The 24400-nt window shown below is 43.3% G+C and overlaps 1 protein-coding gene across 3 annotated transcripts in view; it reads left to right on the top strand.

The window, feature by feature from the left end:
• Positions 1–24400, top strand: part of TMEM108 (transmembrane protein 108) — a 171518-nt gene that overhangs the window by 125191 nt on the left and 21927 nt on the right. The window contains exon 1 of one of the 3 annotated variants that reach the window (XM_050891942.1): positions 20456–20501. The exons of the other annotated variants lie outside the window; for them this stretch is intronic. The gene's annotated coding sequence lies outside the window, so the exon portion shown is untranslated. Of the gene's footprint in view, positions 1–20455; positions 20502–24400 lie in introns of those variants that run through there. 3 annotated transcript variants of the gene reach the window in all.

Below are 24400 nucleotides of genomic sequence, written 5' to 3'. Positions count from 1 at the left end.
TCAGGGTCATATTTTTTGCAGTAAAGATGATTATTTCTAGTCAACTCCATTTATATGCTGGCATGAAGACCCCATATGAAGATGAGGATTTTCTTTTGAGATATTCACGTATCTTCAAGAATGATAAAATCTGTTAATTGATGTAATCTCTAAGTAGCAGCACTGAGGTACGTTTTGGTAAGCGCAGTCGGAGAATTTAAAAAAATCTGTATCTTCCTTATTGATACAAACTAAGTGTAACTAAATGCACAGCAGTTTTAATTAAATTGTCAGTGCAGTGACAGTGATGTTGAGAAGGTGGTTGCACAGTCATTCCTTTTTAATGGTGTCTCTTCTTGGTAATTGGGGTAATTCCAGATTTATGAGGATTAGAAGAGCCATATACCCTAAATTCTTTCTTGGAGGTTCTTGTAAGAGACTGAAAGTATTGTGCCATTGCAGTGAAACCAGAGGCAGGGTAATGACAGATACATAATTCTCCCTTTCTGAAATCATGTCTTGTGTCTTCTGGAACATTTTCACATCTACTATATGTGCGTCTAGAGAGAGCGCAGGCTGCCTGCAGACGTAGAGACTACACTAGCACGGAGGAATGATGGAAAAGTGTTTCTGAACAAAAAAGGGATGCTGCTTACGATGGTGAGACAGTCTCCTACAATAAAACCTTTCCTGCTTTTTAAACGTGACTAATGATTTGGGGCACTTCAATCTAAAACACTGTGAAGGTAGGGGAGTAAGTTTTTTAGAGGACAGGTAGTAGCAGCCTGTTCAAAATCAGAATGCTGTGATGTTTCTGACATTGATTCTCGGAAATTGAGGCATCCGTAGCCAGAAGAGAGGTCAGTAGACGTGCCTGGCGAGTTCGCTTCCTTTTATTCCCTGCATTTTGTTTCACAGACTGTAGTCTCTTTTTGTACAGAATTTCTATTCAGCATGTATGCTTGTGCAGGCTGGCAGAGGAGGTGAGGCAATGGCGATGCCATTTTCTCCTGCCTGCAGCCCTGCTGCTGGTGCCTGCCCTGGGCAGGGTTAGCTCAGTGCCGCTGTCCCCCATGTGCCAAGCTCAGCACTACCCACCCGCACCAACAGGATTTTCATTAATAGCCATACAGTGTGTGGCTTCTCCCTTCAACAGCAGTGTGTAATTAAAGCTGGTAGAAAACAGGCCTCGAAACAGGAGCTGAGAAATGAGGTCTCTGGGCAGGATGAGAGGGAATGGCCAGTGCTGTGGCTCTGTCTTGCATAGCAGGGGGCACCACACATTTAACCCAAGCCCTGACGTCTCCTGACTCCATCTCTGGTTTGAATAACAACCTTTTCGTATACCAGAGTGAGGGAATGAAGTATTGCTGTATAGATGTCATTCCTGTTCCTCAAGTGCCTGTCCCTCCTGCACGGGGGGATAGATCACCATGCATGCATCACAACATGCATTGAATTACTTTATAACTACTGCCTGCCTTTTCACATGTAAGATTCTTGACATCTGTTTTTACAAAACCAGACAAAGTCACGCCTTAACTATCTGGATGGTAACACGTTCACACACTGAAATCCTCAGCTCAGGTAAAATTTCCACTGATCCCAATGCAACTCTTATTTGGGGGATTGAGGATTTAATTCGTCAACATAACAAACACCTGCCGTAGCGGGTGGAAACCAGGAGAGCTGGGCGCTGTGCCGGGAAGCACTGGGTTGCAGGCAGTGGCAGCACAGCCCTTCCCAGCCATACTGGGGCTGAGGCCGCATCCAGCATGGCTGGAGCTGAGCAGGAGCACAGGGGTCTTCCGCCTGTCCTGTACCAGGGCACGCTTTACCCACCGGACCCGTTAGCTTATGGGTACGGGCATCCTTTCAATGAAAATCTCATTCGCTCAAGAATGCCTCATGTTTCTAAAGGAAAATGCATAAATGAAAATATAAACAGCGAGCAGAAAGTGGTAATTAATGTCCAGCGCACATGTGCAGCATCGCTGATAATGTTGCCTGGTAACAGAGGAAGGGATGGCAGAGCCCCGCCAGGAGCCAGCAGCAGCCTGCGAGTCCTCTTCAAGGCTGAGGTTTTGCCCAGGGGAAAGAGACAGCCCCACAGACAGCGCTCTCCTCCTTAGCGACCCCCACATACAGACATACATGCATGCATACATGCATACATACGTTTCTTTTGGGGCTGCAAAATGCCATCCTGAATAAATAAATACATGCGCTCTCTTTTCATCTCGTACCAGACACTTGTGTTTTGCTGTGAGGTGCCTACAAAGGGCTTTGAATAGCAGTATGTTCCAGTGAGGAAAATTTTTGCATCCTGTTCCTTTGATCATGATGGCATGGCGAGAAGGAAGCAGACTGTCTTCATTTCTGTAACTAGGTAGGGTGCCCAACTTGACAAGGAAAAACAGTTCTTACCCTACCAATTTGCTTTTTATGACCTAAAGAGCATTAGAACAATTTATGCATTTGTAAGTGCATTAGAAAAAGGCTTGAAAAGAAAATTGTCAAATTCCTCAGGAATCAGCATTCTTTTTCACTCCTTAGCATATTCCATTATATGAAATTATAATCTGTTTTCCTTGGTTGTCTTTAGTATGTTTTCCACAGTTACAAGGCTAGTGTCATTTTGGATTCCTCCTGCAGTACATGAAACTATTAACTAAAATTTGTATTCAGTGAATAAGCAAAAATATTTTATTATCGCAGCAACGACCAAGGCCACAAAAATATACACTCCTATATTTATACTCCTGGCAGGCCCCAGCAAAGATTTTTGGTTCAGCCACTCTCAGTCCCACCTGGTGCTGAGAACTCGAAGCCCAGGATGGAGTCCACTCACAAACAATATGCATTGTCAAGTGAAATGTGTGCTTGGAAAAAAAATTTCCATCTCGTAAGGACAGAACTAATTGTATTAGGCGTTTTAATGCTGAGGCGAGTCAGATTATAAATGGTTCTCATCAGCTCTCCCAGAGGTCAGAATAGTCTTCATCTGCAGCTGAGTGGTACCCCAAAAGGATGTGCATTTTCTTTTCTTCCAAAACTATCTTGTGAATTCAAATAAATTCCTTCCTGCCAGAGATGTGGCAGAAAGCGCTGATGGCCAGCACGAGCTTGTGGAAGCCATCTATATATGCATCTGTATAAACTGATTTTTGCAATTCATTCAAGAAATAGTTTGTTTCTCTCAGTAATTCCTAAATGTTTTATTAAAATGTTGATGACATTGGCTGGAAAGGAAATAAAAGGATTTTTTATTTGTAAAAGGCCTGTCAGTAATTACCAGTTCATGCCTAGGAAACCATGCAACTGCAGTAAAGCCTCAAGACCTTTTTTAGCATCTACCTCTAGCTATTTCTTAGAGTGTAGAAGATTAGAATTAAGAAAACCTATTAAACAATTGAATGCCAGCTTTTACAGTAACTGTAATCTAATAAAAGTTTAACCCCTCACAGCAGATCTATGTATGTTGCCAGTAGAAGGTTTTTGACTGAGCCTGTCACTTCCATGACAGGCTAATGACTAAATAAATAAAACAAGCTCATCATAAAAGAGTTTCAAAAGGCTTTTTTATGGTAATAAAAATTAATTGCTACAATCAAAAGTGAAAATATGAGTACACAAGGGAGATCCATTATTTGAAGGGAATCATAAAAATTGTTAGGAGAATTAAAAAGTTACAACACATACAATGTGATACCTTTCACCGCAATCCTAGTATCCTATGAACAGGAGAAACACCAGCTTTGTTTTTAAATTATAGCAACACTAATTGAGGATAATAAAGAATAAAAATGTCATCTTTTAAAGGCACTTTCAATTTATAGGCGGCATTATTCAGAGGCCGAGTGCTGAATCCACTGAAAACCATTTCATGTTTAAAATCCTGACCCGTACAACTTTGCAGGAATGATATGCAGCCCCAGTTCTAATTACTTGTGGTACACGGGATCGATGGATTTTCTGTTCGCTTGGGATTATTGCAGGAGCAATGAACAGGGCATTTCTGAGCAAGAGACCTAGTGAAATATTACCTAGCACACTGAGTAGCCATGAGATTGGAGGGAAGGTTAGATACCCTGAAAGGTGCTTTTCTGCAACTCTGAAGCTATGAAATTAAACAGCAGCCAACCACTTTAAAAGACTGCACAGTAATGAACTGTAAAAAGGGGTGTAGTTCAGTGAGATACTGCTTTATAAACAGTAGGAGAGAGATTTTGGCTAGCAGACAAACTCCTTCCAGCATCGTGATGAAGCATGTATCATCTTCCTGGTGGGATGCTGCCCATTAGCATCAATCCAGACCACAGCGCTTTGGGTCTTCCAAAGGAGTCTTTTACGCTGATGACATTAACAAGTATAAATTCAGATAGCACCTTTTAACCTTATATGGCTTCTTTGAATGTTTTATTATTACTAAACACAACTGTAATCACAATAACAACATATCTGAAGGGGGCAGTAAAGTTAGGACATGGAAATACAGTGCACCTCCACAAACTGGTGTCAGGTTGATCATCTGATCTTAGTGGGAGCTTCAAGCCGTGGCAGTTGGGTTGCTGTTAATAATGCAAAATATAGCTCCATGACTCCCTGCACTGAGGAAGAAAACGTAACCAGCAAAGCCTGTTTATTTTCCCCTTCTCTATTTGCTGTGGTCCTACTACAGTTTTTTTCCCTAAGAGCTGTGATTGCCACAGAAAACACATGGCAATGTTGATAGCTGTAAGGAAATGATTCAGTGGAGGTTGTTGTGAATGGTGTCCTCTCTCATTCTCAATGTAGAGCACAACCTGGTTCGGTAGGGTTTCTCCCTGACCACCTGCTCACTTTGAACATTTTCTGATGACGATCTAGCACACTAAATGCCGACCGTCAGAACTTTTGTTTAATGCCGTAATATGAAGTGGATTGAGCCATGGCAGCCATAGGGGAGTGACAGAGAAAAACACGTAAGCACAGCAGGATGGACTTAGGTACCATCTGGCTTCAGGAGTTTTTCATTACCTGGGTTTTCTCATTTTCTCCAAATTACTTCTGCTGGGGAGGGATTACCCCCTGGAAATCAGCTCACTTTTGTAAGGTGCTAGAATACATATTAACACACTTAACTTTACGGGTTCACATTTGATGATCTCTGTCTAGAAACTTGCAGTTTGAATGGGGGTGGGAGAAAACATCGGGAAAAGTTAATTTTTCTTTCACATAAAATCTAATACATTTCTAATTATGGCTATTTTGTTAGAACTGTGCTCTTTGGACCAAATTTTTCCATCATTGTACATCAAAACATTAGTTCCTAAGAGCTGAATTTGGTCCAGAAAAGGGATGAGTCCGCAAATAAAAAAGTAGGAAAATTTTCCTGTAAGGTATTTCATCCTGGCCATTAAGAAGCGAGTAACCTTTATAATGCCAAATTTAGAAGCACGTAGACCCTGTTTGCCTCTATTTTACCCATGGTTGGTCCAGCATATTTTGATTAGTCAGGGGTCATTCAGATAATTCTTTAAAAGTTTGGCCAGTTTCATCAGTCTTCGTGAGCCTACTGGGCCCACCTAGTTGGTTTGGAAAGCACCAAAATCAGATCCTCAGGAGATCTCCAGTATGGTTTCGTTTCTCAGTAGCTAAAAATTCTTACAGATAGAAGGGTTGATCTACTGATGGCTAAGGTATGGTTTCAGCTTAGTGGAATATTTGAGCCAGAGTCTTGGCTATTCCAGTTCTTCCTGGATGCTGTTACTTGTAGCACCACTTAATTTGGAATATAAGCCTGATGGTGACCTTCTGTGCAGCTATGAATTTCATTTACTCTCAAGTGCCCGTGATTTTATGGCATACTAGAGGAAAAATGGCTCGTAAGGATCTTGGGTACCGAATCTTTGTGTTCACTTGTATGTCAAAGCTGTTGAAACTGGAAGGTTTCTCGTGTTTCATACATATCCATGTTCCATATACCCCCACCACCTATAGCATAATAACAAGAACAAGATGCGGTCCTAGAAACTGACAAAAATGCAAACCTCAAAGCTGCCAAATTAAGTAAATTTGTCAGAGAAGCAGTGAAAGCATCTGCAGGCTGAATCTCATGAATTTCATAAGGAAGAGAATTCCACCAAATTGGGGCCAGGCACATTCCAGATGGCACAGATGGTTCAGCAAGTGACAGATTGGAAACAGAACCCAAATTATGAGCAAGTACGTAAACAGAAATCAAAATTTCTCCAATAGGTAGGAGTCAAAGTCTGATGGGTCTTCAGAAACAATAATAACATGTTAATTTTAAGCCTCAAAAGGTAGCCAAGTGCAATGCCTGAATAAAGATGGAAGATGACAAGTTGTGAGAAGAGCACGCAACTTTTCAGTAGGTGCCAAGTTTGGAGTAGATTCTCAACAAAACAGAGAGGCAGAAAATGGCCCCCCAAATGCAGCTATAATCCAACCTGGAAACTGCAGATAAACAAGTCAAGATTTCGTTAACTCGCTCATTGCAAAACCAGTCTGAAAGCTGGATGGAAAAAATGACATTGTTATGTCTTTTTTTAATTGAAATGTAATTTTAACTGACTTGTATGAGAGCCAATTTATAGATGGGTGAAAATGTGCAAATCATAAAAAGAGTTAAGTACCCATGACCATGTGAAGAAAATGTGTGAAACCAATAGGAGCAATGAAAGAAGAATCAGAAGTAAGAATATTTCAATATCAATAAGGGAGGGAAGGAAATCACAGCAAAGCTAACCCTCAAAACAGCATATGGGGAAAAGTGAGAGGAATCTTAGCTCAGAGTTAAACAAAGGCTGATTATTTTATACTCCAGTAATACAAGCCACCATATGTGCTATCTTTAAATTCAAGATAGCAGAAAATTTTAATTAATAGAATAATAATGCTAATTACATTGTAGGGGCAGTACAAGAACTTATGAATGTGAAAATACTAATTATAGGTTTGTGTATGTATATGTGCATATGTGTGCACATACATATTTATACACACAGACACATAATCTGCATGCATAAAATTTTACAGTTGCAAGTGTCTCCTACTCCCTTTAAGCCGTTGGTAATAAAGCTTCGAAACAGCCATCCGCTTGGTGACAACGCTGTCATCCATTACTGATGAATCCCTGGCTATTAAACACAGGCTATGGTCCTTATTCATGTGTGTGAATTGGTTCTGTGACCCAGTGAAGGATTTCTGTGGAGTCAGAGTGATGAGGAACATGCTGTGGAGCTGAGATGCTCTCTCTCAGCAACTCCTAGACTTTTCCTGGCATAAGGGACAAGGAGTATTTTGCTGGGAAAAGGTAATAATAAGAAAAGCAGTGGTGGTTTGGTCTTTCAGGCATGATTAGCTCTTCCGTGCAGTCCTTTTGCAGAGTGGCTGTGGACATACTCTCTCTTCCTGCTCTTTTTTATGGAGCTGAATACGTTCCACCTCCCAGAGCCATGAACAGCCATATACCATGAAGAGGCTGGAGCAGTTCAGTAGCTCTGCTGTGTCCCACCATGCACACGTACATTCCCCTTCAGTTTTCAGGGTTGCAGAGCATCATTTAATCTGATAGGGTTTGTTTATGCTTTTTATCTGGCCAAGTGCACTAAATGTGCATCCCTGGGAGCCAGGTCAAGCTCTGGATTCGTTCTGGAGACATGGTTTGGAGGAGTTGTCTTACAGCAGGGATTGCTCCATAGTACTTCGGTACAAAGCTGTATCATAGCTCTTTTGTCACCCAGTGTCAGAAAACTTTTTTTTCAAAGAGAGTATGTGTAGCCTATGAACAGACCATAAAATGTCTATTTGAGAAAATTAAGCGGGAAAAAATAAGCATATTTAAGTTGAGCAGTTTTGCCTGCTGGCCAGGCACGTCACCTCTTTTTTTCGTCTTTTAATCTGGTCTGTCTGCAGTACCATCTCTGTACCACCTCCCTGGTTTCTTATTTTCCTGTCAGTCTCTGCCCTACTCCTTGCCCTGCTGCCTTTCTGAATTTCTTTGATATTCAGATCAACTCAAATATGCTCTCAGATCAAGCAGACGAAAAAGCAGTAATTTAAGTCACAAAGGCCCGTGCACATTATAAATCCCAGATAGGCACTGGAGGTTTCTCTTCATATCTGCCTGCCTCCCCTCCAAACATCGCCAGAATGTTTTCAGGGTCTGATACAGCCTGCCTCCTCTATTTTTCCTGAATAAGGGAGAAAAATCCCCTGTGGGGAGCCCAGAGACCCCAAAGCCTCTTGTCTCCTCTGATGTGCAGCACGTGCCTATCGCACGGAAAGGAGGGGAGGCAACATTGCCAGGGGGAAACACGTGCCTCGCTCCTTGGGTGTAGGCAGCAAGCCTGTAGCTTAATGAACTGGCGGCTTTCATCTGAAGAGGGGCTCGTGCAACGTCCTTAATTGGATTTCTCTGAAGAACCGTAGGTCCTAGATCATCGCCTGGAAGGGGAAGGTGGTAACAAACATGGACGTGCAATATATGGCATTGCTTAAAGGGAAGGCAAGGCACTGGGTTTGCAACAGGGCTGCAGCCCATCAGCGCCAGCATTGTGTGACAGCTGTGACGCGACGGCAGGCACATCGCACGGGGCCCACCTCAGTGACTACATCTCAGGCACAGCAGAAGACCCTATTAAAAATATGAGAAAACTGCCAGCCTTCCCACAAAAACACAGCCTCCTGTGCAACAATTTGTCCAGTCCCAAAGGGTTGGCAGCATCACTGGGGGGAATCTGTATTCCCACCTCACTCCCCCATTGCTCACCCTCACTGAAGTTGTGCCGTCCATCTTTGGGCTCACCCTGCCAACTCCACTGCCTCCACGGGGCACGTGATATGGATGCTGGGGGCACTGGCAGCTGGTCCCCCAGGAGCACCTCGTTGTGGGGTAGCAGCCTGGTTTAGGGCTATGCCAGGGAGCAAATGATTGCTAATTAAACATGGCTTTAGGCTGTGGTCACTACACCTTTGAGAAAATGATTAAAGGAAAAATGGGTCGGCATGTTCTCTGTGTAGAAAAAAATGTTTAAAATCTCCATGTCCCACCATCTGTGGAGGTGGCGATGTTCTTTCACTAGAGGCTTGTGACAACATGCGATGGGCTCTCACTAAGCAAGAAGAGGCAGATACCAGGAAATTTTCCTGATGGGTGGGAATTCCCCTGCAATTCCTTGGACCACCATGTCTTGCTCCTGCTGGAGCTGCTGTTGACTTCAAAGGAAGCAGAGAGACAAAACTGGGTTTCCTGTGTGTATGAAAGGGTGATTTCGCCAGCGCCGGCTTTGTCAGAAACCAAAAGGAGTCTTCACACCAGGAGGAGATTATCTGACCTGTCTTTTTTTTTTCTTTTCGTTGTTCCTTCTGCTATGACTGTTAATTTTTTTAAGTAATTGTGTTCTTTCCCTTTCCCAATACCACTTCAGATGCTTGATCCTGCCTAATACTTTCTCTCTGACCTCACAGTCTGTTGCCATGGAAATTCAGCTTTATAACTTCGCTGATGGATTAGGAAGAAGACAAAAGATAGACTGGGAAGGAAATGAACCTTCATTTGCTAAAAGGGCAAGACTGTGGTTGTGGCTGTACTGCTACCAAGCCTGAGGAAGCCACTGAAAGCAAATTCCCAACTCTGGATTTGCCACACCATGCCTGGGATTGGGCTCTGGCCTGGCTCGTGTGTGACAGCACCAGAAAAGGGGTATAACTGGCAGCCCAGTGCTGGAAGAGGGGGTTCAGTCTCTGCCTTTGCCCACCACAGGTGGTCACGTCTCAGTGGATTGCAGACGGTTGCCGGAACTTCATCAGCGTACGGGCCCCTGCTAGGAGCCAGGGCTGCTTGGGCTCCAGTGGTCCATACCGCTGCAAATTCAGTCCTTGATTTACCCAAGCCAAAGCATACAAGGTTCCTTGAAATACTTGCATTTCAGTAGAAGGTCTTAAAGAAATCCCACAAGAAATGGCTCTCTATTAGCAAGGCAAGGCCACATGTCCATTTAATATTTTGGCTTATTGCACCTTATGTTTGCTGTAGAAAATTGTGACTGTTATCCCTCGGCCTGCTTGCCCCCAAGGGATTATGCAATGATTTCAGTGGCTTTCCAAGAGGGTGGGTGAGCAGCACTGCTGCCCCCACACAGTGTGCTGCACGTGTTGCTGAGGGAGCGTGGATCCGGCCAGGCACAGAGACATGCAGCACTTTGCTGATCAGCCCCTGAGATTCCCACAGCATCCAGGACACTGTTTGACATTTCGGTAGAATCTGACGACTTGCAGCATGTGCCCAGAGCACCATATTGATGTCACTTTGCTGGATGTGGGCCAAGCATCCAAAGGGCAGTGAGTTAGTTAACATGATAATCACGTTGCATCCTAGTCTCTCCATATGACAGAGCTTTCCATTCCTGTTCATGATGCTGCCACATTTTTCTCTGAGGGCAAATGTGACTTAAGCAAAGTGGCAGAAGGGAAAGAGACTAGTCAGCATTCATCGGGGGGGGAAAAAAAAAATCTGTGGTGAAAAACAGTGATACTAGTGATGATAAACATCAGGAGCGACTACCGCCACTGTGGGATCCAGTCTGCTGGGTTGATAAAACTTTGAGGACTGAGAACTCCAATAAGCAACGAGAGTGCTGGAAAATGAATAACCAGATGAGGATCAAGAAGCCTTGGGGTGGCAGGGACTTCCATGTCCAAGCCAGCAAAAAGAAGGGGGAACTGCCATATCACCAAGAGGTGGTGCCTCTTCTCAGAGGGAAGATGAGAGCCGCAGCAGCTGGAGAAAGCGCAGCTGGCTGCAGGCAGCATTTAACAGCTGGCTTAGCATCCAGCCCTACTGGAGGGCAGAGTGGTCCTCATGCTGTGGGAGTTATTTGAGTTCCCAGCACGATTTCATCCTCTTGCCAAGGATTAGAGCAGTGCAGGGCCACTGCCATTCCGTGGGGACAGAGTAGGGCCCGGGTGCTTGTACAAAATGAGAGCCAAACTAAGGGTTTTATCTAAAGCCACTTCAGATTGGTGGAAATCCTCACTGATGGCAGTGGTCTCAGGATCAGACCCTGAATCTTTGCATCTTGCCTTCAACCAACCTGAATCGTTTTTAACGTGAGGTCATCCATGTTATCCAAAGAATTTGCCAGTATTCCCAGCCCTGAAATGACCTCTGCTTTTCTCCTGCCTGGCAGTTTCCTTCCCCAAGATAACCTTATCATGGAGGTGTCGCCAAGATCCTTTTCCTCTGTGTTTCCTGCAGGCATGGAGGGACCGCTGTGCAGGAGTCTCCAGCTGCACCTGCTTCTCCTGGGTTTGCGCTGGCTGAATTTGGCGGCGTTGCTCTGAGCTGCTTGGGGCAAGGGCTCTCAGTTGCTACGTGCCGATACTAGGATTAGGCTCAGGCTCATGCAAACTTGCTCCTGGCTGCTTTTTCTGATTTCTTGGTCACAGCTTGGCCTCATGAACAAGGCAAGCAGAGCATAGGGAAGGAAGAGGGCCATGATGCACTCATCCCATCCAATTTCTTCTTTATCGAACGGATGACATTAACCAGCAATTCTTCGCTATTGAATCGGATGTTGTATTTTAGTGGAGAATATAGTAACATTGCTCATGTCATACATTTCCCATCATCAGTCTGAAATAGAAAACTGATTGATATGATCGGTATTTGACTGGCAAAGTTGTAATATCACCAGCTGAACCAGAAGCACTTTCAGCTCAGTGGCAGAGTCCTTTCTTAATGTAGCTATACAATACTTCAAAAATATTTGCAATGGATTTATTTCCAGTTGGATCCAAATCCTCCAGCAAACTCTAGATTTATTACCTCTATCGTGTGTAAAATACCTTCTTTATACCTCACATCAGCTTCCTTTCAAACCAGACGGTACTTACAGTTTATGGCATACTACATTATAGCCATTTACTATCATACATATTGTGTTCTTCCATGGTCTTAAATGTTAAAGGACACCTTTCTGCCCTGTTTGAAAGGAGGGGGAGAGCAGAAAACCCATGTATTAGCAAAATTGCTGTCATTTATTTCATCACATCAAGGCAAGTATGGTTGAAATAACCAATCCATTACAAGAGAGGTAATACATCATTCATTATTTGCTGCTTGCTATGGCAAGCCACTGGCTCAGCACATATAGACTTATGGATGTGGTATGTGGAAAGCTATAATGAATGTGCAGTTGTGATGAGCAAAATTAATGCTAATATTTACTGCTCTACAGCGACGGCTATGTATCAACTGTTTCCCCCTCCCTTCACATTTGCCCCTCTCTGTACATGCAGGCAAATGTTCCATCTATTTAATTTCCATCCTAGCTATCACTCAGTAGCAAGCTAGTCAGCTGGGGCTCCTACCCTTTAGCAGAACAGAAATAGAACAGAAACCTGAGGGAGGTTGGTTTGCCATGCCGCTGTGCCCTCATGTCTTTGGCTGCTGTTGTGCCTGTGTGTGAGGGCAGCTGCAGAAAGATGCTAGCTGTGTACCTCTCTCTCCACCAAATATTTTAATCAAAATATATTGAATCAACTGGAGGATGTCTGGCTGTGCAAAGCAACAGTGAAATATGGCACCAAATGTTTTGAACTATTGTAACAACATAATATCTTATACTGGTGTGTATATATTATACTGTTTATATTTGTTTCTATATCTAGATAGATAGATATAAAACAGTATATGTAGTAGGTAGGTAGATAGATAGATAGACAGATAGATATGTTACTATATCCTTAAAAAGCCAGCTGATTGCAGCATCCCATAATAAGTCCCTGCCCCATTCATTGCAGGGTCAGAGTGGGGCATAAGCGGGCTGGATCAGCTGTGTCCTGCCCCACTTTGGGCGGGAGGAGGCCAGAACACCATGAGGACACATCAGACCCTATATGTCCCCTCCCAGGAGTTGCAGACAGCCCTTCTGCAGCTTCACAAGAAGGCTCCTTTGGCAACTCCTGGAAAGGCAGGGGCAGACAGGGCAGCAGGTCTGATGTCAAAGCTTGGGTGGCTTTCCTTGTGTGTCCTGATGTTCCTTTGCATGCAGCCTCTGAGACTCCTTTTGAAGAAAAACAGAAACATCCATGTGATGTCCAAGCTTAGCTCCTCACAGTCGTTTATCGACGCAACAGGGCATGCTTGAGGTTTAGTGTTTATAGTTTCATTCCTCATGTTCAGGAAGTGAATCCATAAAACAAGTTAACCCCGAGCAACGCATCAGTACTCCCTATGCTGCGGACATCATTCCTGTATTCTTATTTTTGCTATATGGACAGCAAGAGCACATTCCAGGACTGCTGAGTCCAGGCCAGGACATGCTACTCCACGTGCAGATCCCAGCCAGTTGAGCCTACACTAAATCACCTGCCCGTTCGAAAGGGTCACCTGCCCGCTAAATGTAACTCATTGCATATAAAGTACAACTAAATCCTGCATATTCTCTACTGGGATATATCACACAGCCCTGATGACTGCCTGTCTCTTCTGCTCCTTCTTGAAATCTCTCTGATCTTTCCCACTTTAAAAACCTCTTCTTTTTTTTTTTTTTATTTAAAAAAAAAAAAAGACCTTCCTCATCCCTTGTCCTCTAAGTCCCTGGGCAAGATTGTATCTGATTTTTTTAAAAATTGTTACTACTATTGCATTATATCATTATTTTCAGGGTTTGTAATGTTTTTCTAATCAAATTATCCTGTTTTTCTGAATGCTGAGTTGCAGATGCTTTATAAATACCATTATTCTATTATTTTTAAATAGGAACGCTGTATGTTCACTGAAAGTCTGAGTGGTAAACCTCCTCTTAATTTGTCTCTCCACCTCTCAGCATTCCCACATCAGCCACAGTAGCTAAATGGGAGTTGCATGCATGCACCTTGGGGAGCAAAGCCCCATAAATATGCATACCCTGTAACCCATTTCTAAAGAGGAACAGCTTCACTATTACAGTTAATTTCTCAAAATAACCAAAAGATAATGGGTCCGAATCTGCTCTTGGCTCTGCTTCTGTAACCTCTGTGACTTCAGTGCATTGCAGGTGCCTCATGGAAAGGCAGATCCCACTCCCCCTTGCATCTCGTTATCTCCTGATCATCATCAGAGCATCAGGGCAAGACTGAACCTGAAGGGGAATCCTAATGGCACAGGAGGACTATGCAAACTTTTTGTCATAGAAGCATGAAGCAAAAATGACAGAGCAGACACCTGGGTCCTTGAGAAACTGCTGTCTTCTGCCCACAGCACTTGCCCTTGATCACCAAAAAAACCCATGTTTCAGCATCTTGGCATTCCCTCTTTCTGGTGATCTAGATATGGGCATTTCTGTCTCAGTATTTCTATATTTGCCGGAAGAGCTTGAGTAGGAGCAAAACAAGTCATTCATGGCTCACTAGAGCAGTGAGTGGTTGCAGCTTTTGACAGCGTGACAACTGAGTAATAACATGTTTTCACGTGGTGGCCCCACGTGATGTCCTTGGTGGCTGCATGCTGTACTAGAGATTCCCTGTCCCAGGGGATGACAGGGAAACCAGGGTAGTTATGCAGTGTTTCATAACCACTGCCTTTGGCTAAGGATGCGCATACAGTTAGGCTGGTCAGAAGGTTTTCAATTGCAAATAATTTTTAGAAAAAAAGGGTCAACTAGAACTAAAACAGCTTTTCTTGTCAGTCTGTGTATCTTATATGCAACAAAGCAAGTTGTTTTTTAAGCACCAAACTCAAATTCCTCCTTGAACAATCCATTATGAGCATTTAGAGTTGGGGCTTTTGCTTCCAATGGCTCAAATTTTTAAAAATCTACTTTGCTCTTATCAAAGCTGCAGAAGACAAGCGTGGGTGCGAGCGTTCGTCAGAGAACGGATGGACGACTACAATGTCCCTCCAATGCCTAACACAGTGAGGGCCCCTCATCCAATCAACGTGTCTCGATGTGAAAGCCATAAATATATCGGATGATGATAAAACCCCTGGGCAGGCTTTGCGAGCAGCAGCGTGGAGTCCTGCTCACATGGTTCTGGCTGTGGTCTGGGCTGCGAGGCTGAACTTGAAAGATGGGGCTGCCAAAGCAGGCGGCGAGCAAGGATCTGGGTGAAGTCTTGCAGATGTTCCCGATAGTCATCGTGGCAGGGTTCCTGTCTGCCAGACATAAGAAACAGATTAAAATTACCCTAAACAGCCTATGATTATCTGATGCTAAGAGCAAAAATGTCTCTTCTAGGAAAGAAGAAAGCCACAGTCCCACTCAGGAGCATGTAGGCTCTTACAAAGCTAATTTATGACGAAGGCATGGGAATTGCTAATTACTCCTGTGGAAACAAACCACTGTTACAGTTTCAGATTGATTTCCTTTTCCAGGCTTACCCCCATTTTCCACTTGTTTCTAATTTTCTCAAGAAAGTTCCTCGGGGGATGGCAGTGTACTTTTCAGGCTTGGCCTCAGCCTAAAGGTGAATATTTCGAGAACTCTCAGCAAAATCAGCCTGGCTGTTTTTATGATATGTGGGCGTGAAGAGAAACCAGCTATTCCTATTTGTTCCGGTTGCAGCTTCTCTGCCCTCATAACTGAAGAACAGCTGACGCTAGGAAATTTGAACTCAGCTTGTTTTATAGACCTCGGTGATGAAGGAGAAAACAGTTCATGTCTGAAGAAAATCAATTCAATATTTCTAGACTTGGGAGCAATTAGAGTCGAAGGCCAAAGTTTGCTTTGAAATACAGCAGCACAGCCCCACTGAAATGCCAGTCCGAGGGCAGAACTCATCTTGGCACATTTTTTACATATTCATGAAGAAATTTGGTTTTCCTAGAATGTTAAGCAGAGGTCAAAAGGAGGAATGTCAGATTTATTCTGCACGAAAGGCCCAGTTCCAGCTCTGATGCCAGTCCATAGGCTGAAGTACAAATAATGTACATTCAGCATGGAGTAAATATCTCAGCCATGTCAATGAGAGGTTTGTGCAATGATCAGAAATAGGATTTGGCCATGTATAGCAATTAACCTTTGCAGATAACATTATTTATTCTGGACATATTTCTTGGATCCAGTATCGCTTGGTAAGAAAATATGCATACTTTGCCATTTTCCATTCCTATTTTTCTTTGTTCCCCTTTTTCCTTCCTCGGTCTTTCTCCATACTCCCTGTCTTAGGGCATCTCCTTTGTCCTTCCTTCTTCCTTTCCTTCCTTACAGCAATGCTCTAAGCCTGCTATCTGCAGGGGTCTCTCTAGTATCTTCCGCATTACAGGGAGTGGTAGTTAAAGAGTGAATGCTGCCATTTAAGTGTCAGTTTTGGGCTTCAACTTGACATGTTGGTGACAGTATAGACAGAGACAAACTTTCATTTTTTAGAAACCCAGAAAACAAATATAGATTACATCTCATCAAAATGTTGTGAGATAGGTCACGTGAATCCATTGAGTGGGTTTGAACCAGCCTTTGACTTGGGTTTTTCATTGGGTGAATTTTGTTGTTTCAGTCAAGCTGAGCCCTTGCGTGAAATTCCACATAAATTCCACATAAAATTCCACCAAATCTGCCCCTTCATCTTCCAATAAGCTGCTTGACCCAAGAAAAATCACTGTAAGCTGTAAATGGTTAAAGGGAACAGACATGTTAAAACCCCTTAAACCCATAGTGTATTTACAGAAAGCAGATTTTTCCAGCCCCTGCCCGCTATTGGATTGTCACATGCTGTATCAGGCAAACTGCAGATGAACAGCAGTTATGAAATAGTAGTAGTTTCCTACTCCTAAACCATCACAAGAAGCCTCCCCAAATGGCCCAGCCATCCCCTGACATCTTTTGATGCAATTCTCTGCTTGGTCTGACAGCTGTGTGCCTCAGCAAGGCCCTCTGGGTCCAGTTGAGCTCGATGTGTCAACCAGGGCTCTCATCCACTCCATTCAAGATGATTTTACCTCTTGTGAATTGGAGTCAGAGCACTCAATCCTTACACCTGGGCTGAGCTTCAGTCATCATGACATACATTTAGAGCTAAGCAAATGCAATTGTGGCTTCACTGTGCATGAGCAGGCATCCTTTTAAATGGATTTTATCTTCATAAGCTGTATGCCATGCATACATGGTAGGAGATTTTGCCATATGTCAAGATGATGCCTCCATATGGGACGATTTTGCCCAGGGTCTGTAACAGAGACTAACAAAGAGCCTCGCAAGTCTGGATTTATATTTCCTGACCCAATGGAGACCATGCTGTGTGGACACTTCAGACCACCTCAGCATGCTCCATCTGATCCATGGTACCATCTTGCTTGGGCAGCCTGTGTCCGTAGTTTTTTCTAACCTGACAAATGAAAGACCTTGATGTGTTTACTGGAAGAGGAGCCTAGACCTAAACTATAAAAGATTGCATTTTTTTCTGATCTGTTTATCAATAAAAAGATGAACAAAAAAATAAATATGTATATGTTAATTAGAAATAACACTGATATGCCCAGCCTTATTCCCCCACAACTGCTGCTATAGCATGCCTGTGCCTGTGGGTACACAGAAGGAGCGGCTTGTCAGTCCAGAGATTTCATCTTTGGACAAGAAGACTCTTCGGCATAATCATGCACACATCATGGGAAGACATGTAAATGTACACTGCCAGGCGTCTGCTAGGAATGGATTTGCATAACTGCCATCAGCAACTCTTATTCTGTGGAGGGTGAGTTTGATCATATTCATGCCTGTGAGTGAATGAATGGGTGATTCATTTTTTTTAAACAGAGATTACAATTGGTTATTTTGTCCTACCATCTAAAAATATTATTCCGTTTCTCCCTTCCCCTTCTGTCCTCCCTTTCCTACTCCCCCTTGCAATCAGTGTGTTTGTTTAAGGCTAGTAGCTCAACAGCACTGTCTCAGGAGGGAGGTGTAGGGAGAAGCATGCATTGACATGATACTGTTAATGAACTGTGCCACCATGATGAGGCTGGAGCTTTGGAGGGGTTGCTCTGCACTGCTGGCTTTAAGTGTGTTGTAAAAAGTAGAGTGCGCTTGGCCTTGCAGCTTTCCAGGTACAGAGCCAGCCTCAGGAGGTCTCCAAGTTGGCAGTGCTTTTTGGGTTTCAGTAGGGACAGACAAATCACATGAGCTGAGGATCTGGTCTGTTGCTCTAAAGTGCCTACAAGATGGTCAAGCGTGTGTGTTGCCTGGGCCAGGAATCGAAAACAAAGGGCTAGGTGAGGCCTGCTCACCCCACAAATCCTGCTGCAGGAAAAGCCAGATGAACCTCTTCCATCCATCCATCCATCCATCCATCCATGTGGCTGGAGAGCTGTGATCCACTGGCTCTTTACCTCCATCTTTTGTGGAAAAGTTAACACCCTCTGGAGTTAAAAAGCCTCTGTGGAATCACACAGGACAAGTTTTAGCCTGTTGTAGAAAAAGATCTGAATTTTTACTAGAACTTAAAGAATTTTAAAGAACAATTTCTCAAGCAACCTGCTAGTTTCATCCCTGCTAAGATTTCCCCGTGATTTTTCTCCCAGGCGCCCATATGGGCTGCATGGCAGCAGGTAGGAAAACCCTGATGCCTGGCCCCAGAGCTTGTGATGCCCTCTCTTTCTCACTAGACCATCGTTGTTCTGGAGCCACAAAGGGAGCAAGATTTAAAATGTTTCCCTTTCAAGCAGCAGTGAAGCAGAGCAGCTCTCTGCAAAGTGACTCAGCCTGCCCTTGGGCACGTCTCTTTTGCTGCTGTTCCAGAAACCAAGAGGCAGAGCTTTCCAGCTGCACCCTTTCCCTTCATCCCCATCCCTGTCCCACACTCGCATCAAGGTCTATGATAGGCCCCGAGATAGAGCTGTTGAGATAACTCAGTGCTACGCAGACAGTCCTTTTACATCAAAAGGGTCTTGTGGAGGGAGGTCGTGCTCTCCCTGTGCCTCCAGAGCCACTCTATAGGTGACTGGGCAATAAAGAATCAGTGAAAATCTCCTGCTCATATTAAAGCTTGGTGTCAGTTGTTTTGCTTTCCAACAAGTCCGCATAATGTTTCATTTTAAAAAATAAATATTTCTTTTGTTTTCAGGGATCATTTTTAAAATAACTCATAAGAATTGTTGTCATCATATTCACTTTTTAATCATGCTCTGCCAAGAGCGGCTGCTCCAGTGGTGAAAGGGTGTTTGTGTCCAGCTGCTCCTGAAACCCTAGTGAGCAAGCAGAGATGAGCGCTTCCTCTGCTTCGGCTCAGGGCTGAGCCTTACATTGCTCCTTCTCCTCCTGTCTTCTGGAAATATCACATCTGGACTGACTCCAAACCTGAAAAGTTTTAGCCCAGTTAAATAATTATTGTGACAGTTATGTGTCTCTTAATACCACAGGCTTATTAGGGAACCATAATTTTGGTCGGTGCCTTAAGTACATTCTTCCCTTTTGCCATCTTTTCAGTCCTTTCTAAGCTATTCCCCATACATTTTTAACATGTGCCAAAGATTTTACATATAAAAAGAGAGAAAGTTTGGAAACAGCACTGGATAAGTTAGGTAACATGATGTAATTTCAAGGAATAAATCTGGATATTTTTTTCCCCCTACATGGTCTGTGCCACATAGCTTGGAAAATCAGTTACTGCCTTGGACACATGCATGGTAGCTAGATGATTTTTCAAGAGACATGCTGAAAAAATGAAGTAGCCAAGCCTGAGTGCAGTGCAAAGAGTTATACAGCCTTTGACTTCAGTTAGTTACTAAACCCAAAGATGAATCTGACTGTAGAAATTAAAAATCTGTCAGAAAAAAACCTGTAAAGTGCCCAAGGCACTGCTGATATATATGAAACATTTGTGTCTTGCTAAATGTATTTTTTCATAATTACCAGTATATGGATTTGTATTGTTCAAAGCGCTAACAGTGAATCTCCTGTGATGGATGCACAATAAAACAGGACTAATTGGAAGCATTAATTTAGACAGAGGCAGAAGTTGACACGGAGCTCTGAGATGCTTTATATTGCCATAGCAAGTACAAAGTGTTTGCCTGTAATTTGCAAGCTCAAATCACACCACCTTCGCAAACGAATTGTTGCAAACTGTTGCTGTGTCATTTTTTCCTCTTTTTGTTTTATTTCTCTCCTGATAAATATCTTGGACCCAAGGTCATCTTAAGGAAATAGTTGTAATGCAATAGAAACATTGCTGTAGGTGCTGCTGTGTTTCTGGCAATGTAATTGACAGTGAATGAGCATGCAGGAGCAGCTCCCAGCAGGGACACTTTTGAATAAATATACACTAAATAAGCACGGCAGAATGGGAGAGTAATGTATCTCAAAAATCTTCTTCTGTGGTTTAGGCCTGTAAAAGCAGAGGTACGTGTTGATTTTGCTGCTCCCTCTGCTTTATCTGCCTGCTCCCACCCTGGTCCCAGTTCACTAAAGTGTTGATCGTGTGTGAGGCTTCTGGCATGTGGGTGATGCCACTGACATCAGATGAAAGCAGCTCTCGCTCCAGTGCCTTGCACCCAAAACAAGAAGTCGGATTCTGACTGCATCGAAATACAACCTTAGGTGGGTTTCTTGTTATCTTAGGCATTTCAGCCACTGACCTTGGTTCATGCCAGATAACTTGTTTTTAGCTGCTATATACGAGTTACTGTTTGTGAATAACCTTGGGCCAAGCAGCTGTTTTCCACATCTTTGGTATGCAAGTACTTGAGTTTTGTTTAAATCTCCTATTTGACTGAAACACTAATTTCCAACAAACCAGGTAAAAAGGGGGAATTAAGCACCCAAGCAGCGGTTGTGCTGAGCTGTCAGGATGGCGTCAGGTGGCCCACCTGGCACCCAGATTTGAAGGGAACAAAAGATGAGCCTCTCCGCTCCTTTGACTACTCCTTCCAGTTCTTAATTGCCATTAATCTTCAGATTATTTCTTCCTTCTCATTTGGTCATTGGTCTTCAGCTCCCAACCATATTTTACTTCTGCTGGTTCTTTTAGTGTTTCCTATGTTCTCCTCTCAGAGTCATTTGTATGCTGAATAATCTTACTAATTGCAGAGGAGTTGTCCTGGATTTACACTGGTGCAGCAGAAGCCACCATATGTCCCAGTGGACTTTTCCTGACACTGCTATCAATGGTCCTGGAATTGGTCCCTCAAGCAAGCCTTCCGTTATTTATTTCCATCCAGTCCTTTCAACTGATATTGAATGGGGCTGAAACTCAGCACTTTATCTTAAAATTATGTCCTTCATATAATGCTTCTTGATATTCCTTCCTCTCAGTGTCCTGACCTTTACTAAAGCTGTTGCTAATATATTCTCTTAGCCATGGTAGTTAATGTTAATGCAAAGACTAATGTTCTCCTGCAGCTCTAATGCTGATATGCGACACTTAGTGCTTTGTCTCCAAACAGAATTTCTTTCTGATATTGCACTTTACTGTGGGAATAATTTTACTGCTTGGGTACAGTGACAGCTGAGAATGCTTAAAAAGAGAGAGAGAGGAAAGGGAAAACAGCCTGTGACAACAGGACACTTATGTCAGTATTATCATTGCATTTCATGGGAATGTAACATCTGACTGCCACAGCTCTTCCAGCATCTGTCTGTTGAGGACCCAGAGTGATGTTTAATTGTAGTTCATTCAAAGTGCTTGAACAGAAATCTCTTCGTTTGTCATTAGGTCTGCTGCGCCCTAGTTTCAAGGTTATGTTTTGTATATTAATAAATTAAGTCCGGACCAAGGAAAGCCTGGATCAGAGCAATGTAAGCAGTAAAAACATGTTATTAGCTATTTCAGAGATGAATTTGTCTTTCCAAATGCACCACTGGGTACGTTTGCACTTGCATCATTTCTGAGGAAACAATCCACAGCTGTGTTTGAAGTTTGTTGCCAATGCGTCAGGAAATCTCAAGCCCTCCCTGGTACCCCACCAGTCACACCTATTAAGGGCAATGCAGTGAAGCCAGGTGATACCACTGAGGTAGGCACTGAAACTACCAAAAATCGAATGTTCCCATTACATGGCTGGCATTTCTGCACTTCCATCGGAAAAAAATCAATAGCCTTCAAGAGCAGAGAAGTCAGATCACAGGGCTAGAGACACATCACACAGCAAAGCATTAGGACAAGCACCTCAGGACTTTGCTCCTGTGATGCTTTCTCAGCACAGGACGCCCAGGCTGCACGTTTAGTGTAAAGGCAGAGGTGTCTGAGCACTTGGTGCTCTCGGTAGCCATCCAGGATTGCTGTGCAGCATTGCACAGCCACTGTGCTGCTGGAGGGGAGATGGTGCAGGGGAGAGGTAGGAGAACAGCCACGCTCTGGTTTGCCTGCTGACTCCAGCCCCCATCAGCAATAGCTGAAGAGTGAGTACTGCGCTTTGGGAACTATGTAAATAGCCTGACTGAAATAAAATGAGGCTCCCAGTGTAGTTGCTGGAGGGGGAAGGAGAGAGATAAGATGTCCACGTCATGTCACCAACAATATAACTGGTACTAACGAAAAAGAAGTCAAGGATGAATGAACATTGAGGCTGAGCTAACTTTCACATCCAGAGAAGATCCCTGAAGGGCTGTGTGCTGACAGGGCAACATGGAAAAGCTGGTACATTTAATCTCTTCACAAGGGCTGTTCTGTGAATAATCAGAAGTTGTTAGGGTTGTCAGTCCAATTTCCTGCCAAAATAAAATTAAGTGTGGAGGTGATGACATTTCAGGAATGGGTGAAGTAGATTCTCTCCTGAATATAAACAGAGGCAGGTTTAACCAGAAAGGAGAGAAAAATAAAATATCTTACTTGTAAAGTACTGTGTGAATAATGCTGCGATAGGGGTTATACTCATTATTATTACTATTATTCCAAACAGTGATTCTATGTTGATGGTGCAAAGAAGCACATATGACAGTGCCAGCCTGTCACGTTTAAGGCAGAATGAAACTCTGATGGCCTGAGTCCACTATGAACACTTAAACTGTTGAATGTAAATGATGTTTCAGATATGCAATGTGTTCCTATGAAAAGACAAGACCAATACATGTTCAAAATAACATTCTGAAGTAGTGCACACATATTGGTAGTGGAATTTTTTTTTAAAAATGCAAATGTGCATGTAAAAAGAGACCATCCACACAGAAAGGTGAAACATTTTACTTTGTTGTGTAGCTGCATTCATGCTGAATAGGAAATATGAATTGCAGAAGTGAATGAACTGCAGAGTTGATAGAGCATATTTTTATAAAGTGAGATCCTCTTCCTAACTTCTTATGTATTTCCACTTGAATTACTGATCCCTTGACTAATCAAGTATGCTGTATCACCATGTCATCTCACCCTTATGTTCTTTGTGTATGATATTGCATATCTCCACCTCTTGAATCTAATTCAGGAGCAATAACACTGAGTGAAATATAAGCAGCAGAGTCCTGCTCTCATTAGCAGAAATTATATCCAGCTACTGCTGTGACCTTACTTATAAGAACATACGATTTACTGCACCAAGTTGGACCATTGTTCCTTCCAGACCAATACCCAGCTTCAAAGGATGGCAAAAAATCCATATCTCAATATCTGTGCAATCTTGCAATTCACCTAATGGAGCAAAAAACCCTTTCTTCATCTCTGCAGTGAGCAGCTGATATTTTCAACAAGGGAATTTGATCTTTCCCTTTTACCTTTGTATGTCCTAATGCAACATGCACCCCTGACACTCTTGAGTTTCAGGCATGCCCCTCCATTTTTTGCAGGCTGTGGAGGGGCTTTGCTGACACCCTTGGGCCATCAGCAGATCTCCTTGAAGAGCAGCTCACGGAGCACCCGTGTGGCTCAGTGCAGCTGGGCCATGATGAACATCCAGGTTATTCTGAAACCAGCCTTAGCTGAAGCCAGGTTCAACTCAAGGCATCTAAGAGGCAATACAAACTTTTGTTCCAGAAGCCAAAAGAAAGCTGTCGCTAATCTGTAGGAAGGATGAACAGAAATGAAAAGTAACAGCTCACTTCTTTCCCTAGCAACCTTACATCCACTCCAGAGGCTTTGCTAGCCCTGTATAATCCCAGCAGATAATAAGAGCAGCATGTTACAGCCTTTCTGGCTGATTTATGTGTAACCTTACATCCTTGGGCTGTGCTCACAGGAGAAAATCTGGACGAGGAAACTCTCACTACCTTTTATAGCCCAAGTCCACCTTGGGAACTATTCCCATTCAAATCTGACCCTTTGTACCCCCAAACAAGTAGCCAGTCCCCCATACTGGAAATGCTGACTCCCTTGATCCTGACCTGGCTTGGTTCTCACTTGCCCAGATGATAAAATGAGACGGTGAATAACTGCACAAGTCCCCCCGCATTTACTCACTCTGAGGCACAGTGTCCCTTTTCTTCAACTGGGTAATAGTCAAAAAATCAGAGTAAAGCTTTCCTGCAGGTAAATATAATAGTTACTTTCTAATTGTGTGTTACTTGCTCAC

Source organism: Gymnogyps californianus, chromosome 2 (genome assembly GCF_018139145.2).
Source record: "Gymnogyps californianus isolate 813 chromosome 2, ASM1813914v2, whole genome shotgun sequence".
NCBI lineage: Eukaryota > Metazoa > Chordata > Aves > Accipitriformes > Cathartidae > Gymnogyps > Gymnogyps californianus.
Note: the sequence above shows the minus strand (reverse complement) of the source record. Positions and strands in the feature narration are given on the sequence as shown.